Below are 11,697 nucleotides of genomic sequence, written 5' to 3'. Positions count from 1 at the left end.
TCTTCTAAACCATTCCAAGGCCTACCAAATAAGCGCTCTTACTCTCTGTGGTGTCAAGTTGACTCCGACTTATGGCAACCTCTCTAAGGTTTTCCAGGTAGAAGATACTCAGAAATGGTTTACCATTCCCTGCTTCTGGGGGGGGAGGCATCCTGGGACTATGCAGCCTCCCCAAGACTTCTCCGGCTCATTCTTCTCACTGGAGGCACCTGTGGGGAATCGAACGTCTAACCTCTGCTATCAAACTAGCAAACAAGCTATACTGTATATTTACATCATTTCTATACTGCTCACAAAGGAATCTTTCAGCGAGTTCACAAAACAAAGTTCAAAACTATAAAACAGAGTGGCATTGTGAAACACAATGTAAAAATCTCAAAAATATTAAAACGATACCAGAGTAAAATCAAAGAAAAATATAACCAAAGTAAAACCTGCACCAGTACAACCTAAAAAGCACTAACACGAAAGGACTTGAAAGCCTAATAAAATTAAGCAACCTGAAAGCCTGAGAAAATAAAAAGTTCTTCACTCCTGTTTCAGAAAAAAACATAAAGTAGTTGCCAACTGAGTCCTTTGGTGATGATAGTTCATAACTAGCCCTGTACTTAGTATCCATCACCTCATTTGCCAGTAACATCTTGGAGCCTCTGGAGAGGATTTTAGGATCCAGGTAGAAATATGTGGGAGAAGACAATTCTGCAGGTAACCCAGCTTCAAGCTATTTAGGGCTGCAAATATTACCGTAATCTCAGCACTCTGGGTAGTGCCCAGCAGTGTAGATCGCAAAGCACTGCCATATTACAATCACATTAACTAGCCCCAGTTAACAATCTTACCCACTGCCCCATTTTCACAAGCTTCCGTTTCTAAGTGAATTTCACTAGGAGAGCCAGTGTGGTGTAGTAGAATGACAGACTAGGACTCAGGAGGCCTGGATTCAAATACAGTACCTTTTTGATCATGGAAACTCACTGGGGGCGGGGGTAGGGGATGGCAAGGCTAAAGTTACTTCCTAAATACAGCATACGATATACCATGAAAAAATACCATATCAGGGTTGCTTTAAGTCAGATGTGACTTGACATAATAGAACATTCAGAGGGAAGCACATGTAATCATCCACGGTAATAAAACATTTTGAAATATTCTTAATGTAGAGATTATTAAGAGATCCAAGAATAAATGTTGCTGTCCCTATATGTTCTATTTTCAGAAAGGCTGAGCATAACCAGTGAGTACTTCATTTCAATTTCAAAGATAAATCTAGACATGAACTTTCTGGATCTACATTTTGTGTTACTTGAACACAAGAAGAGATTTTAGTCTGCAACTCCCAGGATCCCATAGCTAACTGGCTACTGACTATCATAATCTGAGAGCTATACTGTATTCCAAAAAATAAACATGTTTCCCAACTCAAGTGTTACTGTTTTCAGGCACAAATGCTAACAGATCCACTTTGCTGTCACAAAATGCTCCAGTAAACTAAATACCTGTCCTGGTTTCTCAATGCATACACTGTGAATGAATCAGAATCTTGATGTGCTATTCACATATTCATAACTTTCTCATCAAATAACTGGTATTTATTTATTTATTTATTTTATATCCCGCCTATCTGGTCGAACGAGGACCACTCTAGGCAGATAACAATCAAAAGGATACAATAAAAATGTAAATACTGTAGTTGAGTAAGCATGGGTAATTAACCATTTTTAAAAGACAGAGACAAGAGGACAAAGGAACGTGGGGGGAAGATTGAAAATTGGTTCTTACAAAAGTTGAAAAACTCTGACGTGTGCAGAGGATTGCATTTGTTGATAAACACAATCTTGCTATCTAGTCTGATCACTCATTTCTCAAGAATGAGTAGTTTGCTGCTACATTATGGCAAGATTGCACAAAAATACCATATTTGCCGGCGTACAAGACGACTTTTTGGCTCTGAAAAACATGCCTCCAAGTAGGGGGGTCATCTTGTATGCCGGGTGCATGTCTAGCAAGCCCTCCCTCTCTCCCAGCGAAGTCACTTACCTGGTAGTAAGACCCAGTAGAGCCCGGCTCCTAGCTTGGGAACAGCCTGATTCTAGAGCCGAACAGCTGACTGTCGGAACAGCAGAGAGGCGGCAGCCATTTTGAGATGCGACCACATGGCTCCTGCCTCTCCAAAATGGCTGCCGCCTCTCCAAAATGGCTGCCGCCTCCGAAAGGGAACCAAAAGGGGCAAAAGGAACTCTCCCCATGATGCAGCCAAAGCAGAATCATGCATGCGGAAGAGGGGATAGTTTTATACAGCAAGTATATAACAAACTCTACATTCTGAGTGGGAATGTTGGGGGGCCATCTTATACTCCCAGTCGCCTTATACACTGGCAAATACGGTACTTGGAGTACTAGTACAAAGAACACTTCTTGTTTTCTTGATTTGGAGGATTATTTTAATTATTATGATTTTAGTGATTTTACTATTTAATCTGCTTTTTATCTTTTTGATTATTTTTGTCACATTTTGAGCACATTTTAGTAGTCAGGTGAACTGCAAATGTACTAATAAATAATAGAGAAGACCATAATGAATGCATAAATTGTATTTTTTAATCCTCTAACTCCAGCTGTCTAAACTATAACAGCCAGAAATTGCACTTCCTGACTTTTTCTACTACTAATGATTTTGATCTTTGTCTACATCTATTCCTTATAATTCATTCTGATTTTATGTGTACATACATCTACAGTAAATCAAAAGTATATGTATATATACATCTAAATCAAAAGTCAGCTGCATGAGCAATAGGACTGAAGGAGGAAAGTATATTTCAAGCCCAACTGATCACAACTTGGCCAAGATCAACAGTTTACTCTTATTTCTGAATTCCTTATTGGTTTTTGTTGTTGTTGTTATGTAGCCTCTGACTTATGGCAATCCTATTAATGAATGATCTCCAAAAAGGGTTTGCCTTCAATAACCCTGATCAGGTCTTCCACACTCAAGCCAATAGCTTCCTTCTTGGAATCCGTCCATCTTATATTTGATCTTCCTCTTTTCCTGCTCCCCTCCACTTTCTTCAGCAGTACAGTATTGTCTTTTCCAGAGAACTTTACCTTCTCATGATGTGCCCAAAGTAGGACAGCTTCTGTATCAATATTTTTGCCTCCAAAGAAAGTTCAGGTTTGATTTGATCTAGGACTGACTTGCTCATTTTTCTGGGAGTCCAGGGTATCCACAAAGCTCTCTCCAGCACCATACTTCAAATGAATCAATTTTTTTCCTGTCAGTTTTCCACTGTCTAGCTTTCACACCAATACATAGCAACTGGAAATACAACAGTGTGAATGATCGTGGTCTCCAGTAACACATTCTTACTCTTGATGATATTTTCTAATTCCTTCATTGCTGCCCTTCCAAGTTTCAGTCTTCTTCTGAATTCTTGACTAAAGTTGTCAGTTGGATTGATGATACAAAATCTTTCAATTGCATCTTCTTCAATGTCTGTAGTTGAGGCATAGACTTAAATGATGGTGATGCTGATGGATTTTTCTATGAGTTGGATTAATATTATTAGGCCTTGCATTATAGCTCCAGCTTGTGCTACATCATGCCTCAGCATTAGAGACACTCCATTTCTTCTGAGTTTTTTATCTCCAGAATAGAACACTGTAGTTGTCTGCCTGAAGACATCCCATTCCCGTTGACGTTTATCTTAAATCATACTATCTCTTGTTTCATTTTGGACAGTTTCATCATAGGATTTTCAAGGTAAGAAAGGCTCAGCAGTCCTCTACCACTGCTGCCTTCTGTGCAATATTAACAAAAGTTAGCATGTCACTGCCATTGTCTGGAAAAGGTTCCCCACCAGTGTCACCTTCAGCTATCTCTGCTGCCCAGTGGCTGTCCTCTTGAAGCTTCTCTGTCCCTATCATCAAAAGAAACATCCATTCTCTTCTGCTGATGTGGTTGTTAGTTCGGAAGAAGGTGGGTGCATCTTGATTTGGTGCCTCAGCTGTGAACATTCCATCTTGGGTGAACCTGCTGGGGGTCCAGGCTCATAATGGGAGTCTAGTCACCTGACAGCATTGCTCTCAGCTTATCTGACAAACTCAACCCCCTTCACCATGTGCATCCAAGACGTGGTCCTTATTGTTTACTACAGCTTAAATAAAAGCAACATGATCCAAACACATCAGCATCTTTTCTTGATATAAAGACTTGTTCAAACTAGATGTAAGGTTAATATGCTTTGACAGAATGTGGATAGACCCACTGATCCTGTATAGCAATGATGAGTAGTAGATATACCACATAGCATGGTGGCAGATGACTTGTGAAAACATAAGGACACAAACACAAAATAAGAAAAAGGATGAATCAAATGTGATAATTCAAATACAGTGGGGAAAAAGAGTATTTCTATCACAAAATTCAGACTTAGTTTGCACTTAAACCATGGCACAGCAATTTATCGACAAGTTCAAGAGCAGTATCGGACTCACATGTACACTCCCTCCTCCTATATAACTGAAAGAACAACTTCAACTGAGCTTATTTGTGTGGGGTTTTTGTGAACTTTGGCTTGTCATAAAAAATTAAGACACTGCTCCTTAAAAGAAACAGGACAGTTAAGCAACTTATATTTGGGAAGTAATCAGAGCCTGTATTGAATCAAAAAAAAATTGTTTGTACATTACAACACAATTTAAATAAACAAAGAAGCAAAACTCCGCTAAAAGCTTCCTTCCAACCAAGCAGGAAAAAGGGAGGGTGAGGGAGCAATGATCATGTATGCAATGCTGAACCACAGGTTCCCAACCTGGGGATTGTGACCCCCCAAAGGGTGTTTTCTGGGGGGATCACCTAGCTTAAACAAAGCAGGGCTACTTGTATGCCTAAGGTAAAGGTAAAGGTTCCCCTTGACAATTTTTGTCTAGTCGTGTTCGACTCTAGGGGACGGTGCTCACCCCCGTTTCCAAGCCATAGAGCCAGCGTTTTGCCCGAAGACAATCTTCCGTGGTCACATAGCCAGTGCGACTTAGACACGAAACGCTGTTACCTTCCCACCGAGGTGGTACCTATTTATCCACTTGCATTTGCATGCTTTCGAACCGCTAGGTTGGCGGGAGCTGGGACAAGCGACGGGAGCTCACTCCATCGCGTGGATTCGATCTTACGACTGCTGGTCTTCTGACCCTGCAGCACAGGCTTCTGCGGTTCAGCCCACAGCGCCACCACGTCCCACTTGTATGCCTATGATGAAGCTAATGAGTTACTAGCTGCTTCACTTTCTCAGCAAGTGTTAAAGGTACTGAATTGGTTTCCTAGAGAGGAAGCAGGGGCAAGGGGTGTGTACAGTTAAAAGAAAAATCCCTTCCTGTCTCTCTTTTTCCTTCCTACAGAGAAAAGCGGGTTTTTCCCCTCCCCAATTTTGCCTGGGCATGATATTGCTGAGTCTACCCCAGCTAAACTGAAGGGGAGGCGGGGGGGGGACAGAGTGGGAGCAGGCAGAACCCAAACTGCAACCCAACCAAATGGAGGGGAGAGGAACCCCCTCCACCAGGCAGCTGATATTTGGTGGTTATGTTATATGCTGTCAATTTGCTGCCACTTGGGGGGGGGGCTATGAATTAATGCTCCTCCACTGCCTTGTAAAATACAGTGGTTTCTCTACTGAGTCAATCCATCTCAAGTTCTGTCTTCTTCTTTTCCTAGGATTATTGTCTTTTCCAGGGAAATTTGTCTTCTCATGATAGTTTAACCCAGGGGTGTCCAACCTTTCACCTTCCCTGGGCCACATTAGAAGGTGAAAATTTGGTTTGGGCCGTCCTCCGCAGCCCCGCTCCAAGCACGCTTACCGGCAGCTGCGATCTCAGACAGCAGAGGCTGCCAGCTTTGACTCCGGCGGCTTTATGGGGCTGGGAGGGGGTCCACCTATTGACGGGGACGGCACAATGCAGTCACACAGCCCCCCTGTCCCCTCCCCTCCCACTCCATTTTCCTTCCCTCTCTCCCCCTCTACTGTTGTGACATGCCCCGGCCACATTCCGGCCGCAAGTGCTGGCAGTGTAACTTGAAACGTTGGAATTTCTTTAAAAATAAAAATTGCACTGGGCCGCATTACGAGCTGACCTGGGCCGCATGCGGCCCTCGGGCCGCGGGTTGGACAAGCCTGGTTTAACGCATTTAAATTCCCTTTTATACATATGTGGCAGGGGTGTCACAGGTTATTTCTCTATTATAAAAGTTCCAACTCAAAAAACGTTGGGAAATAGTGTGCTGAATCATCATGTGTGAACCAGCTCTTTGTTTTCACATTTGATGACAGAAACTTTCAAGATCAGAGGCCTCCAAAGTACAGCCTATGGGTCACATCCGGTCTGCCTGGCCTTTTTATCCGGCCCGTGTGTGTGAGTGAGCAGGACAGCGGGCATGCATATGCGCATCCTTTTGGCCTCTGAAAATATCTCATATATATCATGTGGCCCTCTGTGTGAAAAGTTTGGAGACCCCTGTTCAAGATAATACCAAAGATCATTCTGGCACATCAGATCACTGACTTGAATCCACTTTATTAGCCTTGCATAATGTTAAACACCAGCCTTGTATAGCTTCACTGTTTGGTTAAATAAACTTGGTTTTACCAGCTACTCAGATTGTCAGAAATAAAGGATTAACAAGTAGCAAGCTATCATGGCTGGAATCTTATTGGTGTTTGTGCAACTTGCTGCAACTGACTGACAAGGCACCATTGTACATCTTGGCAGGGTAATCAAATGTGTGACCAGGCATGTGGCTGAGATATGCCCTAGCATTACATTAAATAGCTGCAATTAGTTAAGGTAAGTTACACAAACCTTATGTGAAAACAAACAGGATTCTGTCCATTACTGCAGACTGCATTAAACCTGGTGTGTTCCAAGACATGTAGGCCTCCTCAAAATAATCCTCTTGGTTCTGGAGTGCATAATGCAATAACTTGCATGCAATATGAAAACAATGTTCTCCAGAAAGTACTGATTTGGTGGACCAGTGTTAGACATTAGATTCAATCCCGATTTCTCCTATACTATAGAACAAGGGTCTCCAAAGTATGGCTTGCAAGCCACATCCTGCCCACCCGGCCCTTTTATCTGCCCCAAGCATGTGTGCGCATAGGCATGAGTGCGGGCGGGCATGTGTGCGTGTGGGCGGGCGGGAGTGTGTGTGTGCGTGCAGGCGGGTGGGTGAGAGTGTGCACACACATACACTAGCATTCCTTTGGCCCTTGAAAATATATTATGTGGTCCTCCATGTGAAAAGTTTGGAGACCTCTGCTATAGAATACTACAGAATTAACCAGTTTGTATTTGGAAACTGTTTGTTATGCAAGTATATACTTGGCAAGCTATTGTACTAAGACACTAACGTTTGCCTTACATAAAACACTATTTCCTCTTTCCAAAAGCTGAAATGTCTCATGTAAATTTCAGTGAGTCACCTTCTACTAGACACGTATACAGTAGACAAATGTTACTTGCAATGTTTAAAAATCATTTATATATTCTCGGAGGCTTTCATGGCCGGGATCCGATGGTTGAAAAACCTACAACCGTCATTTATACACCTTCACTTTCTCCGCAAACTGAGATCTTGTTCAACCATTTCCTTTTAAGTCCTCAGAAATGTAATTCCAAACTCATCTTACTTATAAAATCTCTGGAGAATGTTAAGATTGTAATATGTACAGGAGCTTTTAAGTTGTGTATTTCTCTCCTATTGGCTTTGCTGAATTTATGTATGTATGTACTGTATTTGAATCACAGAACTGAGTTGGAAGGGGCCTGTAACGCCATCAAGTCTAACCTCCTGCTCAATGCAGGAACTCAAATCAAATCAGATCTGACAGATGGTTATTCAATATTCTCTTGAATGCCTCCAGCGTTGGAGCACTCACCACCTCTCAAAGCAATTGGTTCCTGTGTCATACTGATCTAACAGTTAAGAAGTTTTTCCTGATAGTCAACCTAAATCTGACTTCCTGTAGCTTCAGTCCATTATTATATGTCCTGCATTATGGGATGACTGAGAATAGATCCTACCTGTTCTCTGAACAATATTTTTAAAGTGCTATCGTATCTCCCCTCATTCTTCTTTTCTCAAAGCTAAACAGTCTTGCCTCATAGGGCTTGTTTTCCAGTCCCCTGATCATCCTTGTTGCCCTCCTCTGACCTAGCTCAACAGTTTGTTTGTTGGCATCCTTCTTAAAGTCCAGTGTCCCAAATTGGACACAGCACTCTAGATGAGGCCGAACCAGTGCTGAATAGAGGGGGACTAAGTACCTCATGGGATTTGGAGACTGTACTTCTGTTAATGCAACCTAAAATTGCATTTGCCTTTTTTGCATTCACATTGCACTGCTGGCTCATATTCAGCTTTTGATCTACAATTCCAAGATCCTTCTCACTCATAATATTACTGAGCCAAGTATTGTACTGTGCGTTTGATTTTTTTTTCCTCTAGGTGTAGAATTTTGCATTCATCCCTGTTAAATTTCATTCTGTTGTTTTCATCCAAGTACTCAAGCCAATCAATACAATTTTGAATTTTGTTCCTGTCTTCCAAGGTACCAGCTATCCCACCCAGTTTTGTTTCATCCGCAGATTGAATAAGCAGTCCCTGTACTCCCTCATCTAAGACATTAGTAAAAATGTTGAAGGGCACTGGGCCCAGACTGAGCCTTGTTACCTCCCCCAGTCTGAGAAGGAGCCATTGATGAACCTCTCTGGGTACGATTCTATAACCAGCCGTGTATCCATTTGATAGCTGTTCTCCAGCCCACATCTATTTAGCTTCCTAATCAGAATATCATGGGGCACTTTGTCAAAGGCTTTGTCAAAGTCAAAATATACCGTATTATATCTACAGCATTCCCACCATCTAACAGGGAGTATCCCATCAAAAAATGAGGTAAGATTAGTCTGGCGGGATTTGTTCTTGACAAACCCATGTTGGCTTCTAGTTATTACTGCATTGTTATCAAGGTGCTTGCAGAGTAACTGCTTTATATTCTGCTCCAGAATATTCCTTAGGATTGATGTCACGCCGACCTGTCTGTAGTTTCCTGTTTCCTCCTTTTTTGCCCTTTCTGAATACAGGGATAACATTAGCCCTTCGCCAAACATCTGGCACTTCACCCATCCTCCATGATTTCAAGAAAATAATAGATAGTGATTCTGAGAGTTCTTCAGCCAGTTCTTTCAATACTCTTGGATGTAGTCCATCGGGCAATTAGAGCTCATTCAAAGTAATAAGGTGCTCTCTTGCTATTTATTTATCAGTCTCAAGCTCCAATCCTATCCCCTCCCTTTGTACTTCACTTTTGCCTGGAGGAGCACAGACAGAAGACTGTCTTTCTTATAAGGGGGGGGGGGGGGGCGCTCAAGGCAGCTCATAATGTTAAAATAAGTAAATGTAAAGACATAATAAATTAGAGAAAGAAAAGCGATTAAACTGTAATAATAATTTTAAAATTAAGTGATTAAAACATTTAAACTTTTAAGGCAAACTTGTTTAACTAAAAACAGCATCTAGCCATGGTTATTAAAGGCTTCCCTGAAGAACATGGGTTTGATATCACTTTATCATATCACCATAGTTCAAGGTAAGCTATTATACTACTAAATTCAAGTCAGTCAAAACCAGCAACTTGACAGGGACAATGAATTTAAGTTGGAATCACTAGTCAAGAGTTATTTTAATACAAAAATATCAATACTGTTTCAAAAATCTTTCAGATACTACAACACCAAAGGTACAATATACAGTGGTGCCTCGCATAATGTTTTTAATTGGTTCCAAAAAAAAACTTTATGCGAAAAAAACTTTATGCAAAACACCATTTCCCATAGGAATGCATTGGAAACCGGTTAATCCGTTCCAATAGGCACGGATTGGCGTCCTTAAGCGAAAAAACCCATAGGAAACATTGTTAAACGATACAATGTTTCCTCCATTGGAATGTATTAAAGCCGACTCAATACATTTCAATGGCTTTGCGAAGTCAATTTTTGCAAATTTAAGTGTGTCATAAAAGGGTCAAAAATGGTTTTAAATGCTTGGATTAGCTTCTGCACCCTCTAAAACAGATGCAAAAGTTAATTTGGCTTTGATCTGACTTTTCGTTAATTTATGGTGAATTTTCCCCCCAACTTTTGACAGCTGTCAAAATCTGACAGCTCCATTGTTTCCTATGGGGGAGAAAAAAATTCACAAAAAATTAACGAAAAGTCAGATCAACGCCAAATTAAGTATGCACACATTTTAGAAGGTGCACTAACGATTCTAAGCATTTAAAACCGTTTTTCAACATGTTAAGACACTTTTGTAATTGAAAAAATGAACATCGTTAAGTGAAGCAGGGGACCTAAAACCAAAAACGTTAAGCGAAGCATGGTCCCAAAATCGCTATGTGAAAATCGCCCATAGGGAAAAACGTTATACGAAGCACAATCTGACTCTGAAAATATAAACGTTAAGTGAAAAAAACGTTAAATGAAGCAAACGTTATGCGAGGCACCACTGTATTTTAGAAAATGTGGCTACTACAAGTACACTTCTACAGTGACACAGTCTAGTATTGCAAATAAAAAAACACACCCTGACTTATATTACATGCAATTTAAGTCATGTAATGTGGTATATATTATCCTGTGTCCTTGCCAAAAAATCATGTTTGTAAAACACCCAGGGCACTTAAGAGAACTGGTGATACCTGCAATATCAAAAATGGAAAAACTTGCGGTACATTATTTCATTGAGAAGGAACACAATATTGGACTTCAAATTCTGAGCAACTGACAGAATAAAATTAAACCATGATAAGGTTCTGTTAAAGAAGGAAATGGAATGGCTCTTCAGAGTAAAAACTTTAACCTCTAATGGATTAAATGAGGAAGCTGATTTCCCTTTTCTTTAATTTTAGTTTTCAATTTTCATAAACTGTTGAATATATATGGAAAAAGATTCAGTTCAGTACTTTATCAGTCTGTGGGAGGTGTCAGATCTTAGAAATACCTGTAAGAATTATTGATCAAGTTTGTAAAGAAAGTTCTGTAGAAAGAGTTGTTAAAAGTACTGCAGCTGTGCTAGGAACAAGCTAACAGTTAACTCCAAGCAGCTGCGGAAACAAAATGCAGGCAAAGAAGGCTACAGAAGCTGATCTCCAATTGGCCACAAGGGGAAATAAAGCTGACAGCCTCAGTACACTTGGTTTGTGGGTCGAATGGAGAAACTCTGCCGGGTTGATTTACAAAGCAGAATTTACTATGGATGCTGATTTATTGCATGGTAAATGGACTGACTTTGATTGCTGTTACGTGTATGACCAAGGACTGAAGAAAGGACTAATCTGTATTAATACTGCTGAAATATTGATTCAATTACTCTCAATACTGTCTGTTTTGTTTGCTGACACCCTGAAGTGGATTAATCTCTGCATGAGTGCCTCTTATTCCACAAAGCACCATGTCAGGAGGGAATCATCCAGAAATAGTTATACCTTTCTTGGCCATGTTGAGGCAGGAGAAGCAAACTAGTAGCTTAATAGGTATGCTCTAAAGCAGTGGTCCCCAACCTTTTTGGCACCGTAGACCAGTTTAGCATGTGTGCATGCGGAAGGTTGGGGGGGGATGTCTGTATATGCATGTGGGAGTGTGTGTGCATCT

At 40.9% G+C, this 11,697-nt stretch overlaps 1 protein-coding gene across 4 annotated transcripts in view; it reads right to left on the bottom strand.

Annotated features, from left to right (window-relative positions):
• Positions 1–11,697, bottom strand: part of CLCN3 (chloride voltage-gated channel 3) — a 64,572-nt gene that overhangs the window by 41,561 nt on the left and 11,314 nt on the right. The window lies entirely within an intron of this gene.

Source organism: Pogona vitticeps, chromosome 5 (genome assembly GCF_051106095.1).
Source record: "Pogona vitticeps strain Pit_001003342236 chromosome 5, PviZW2.1, whole genome shotgun sequence".
NCBI classification, from domain to species: Eukaryota; Metazoa; Chordata; class Lepidosauria; order Squamata; family Agamidae; genus Pogona; species Pogona vitticeps.
Note: the sequence above shows the minus strand (reverse complement) of the source record. Positions and strands in the feature narration are given on the sequence as shown.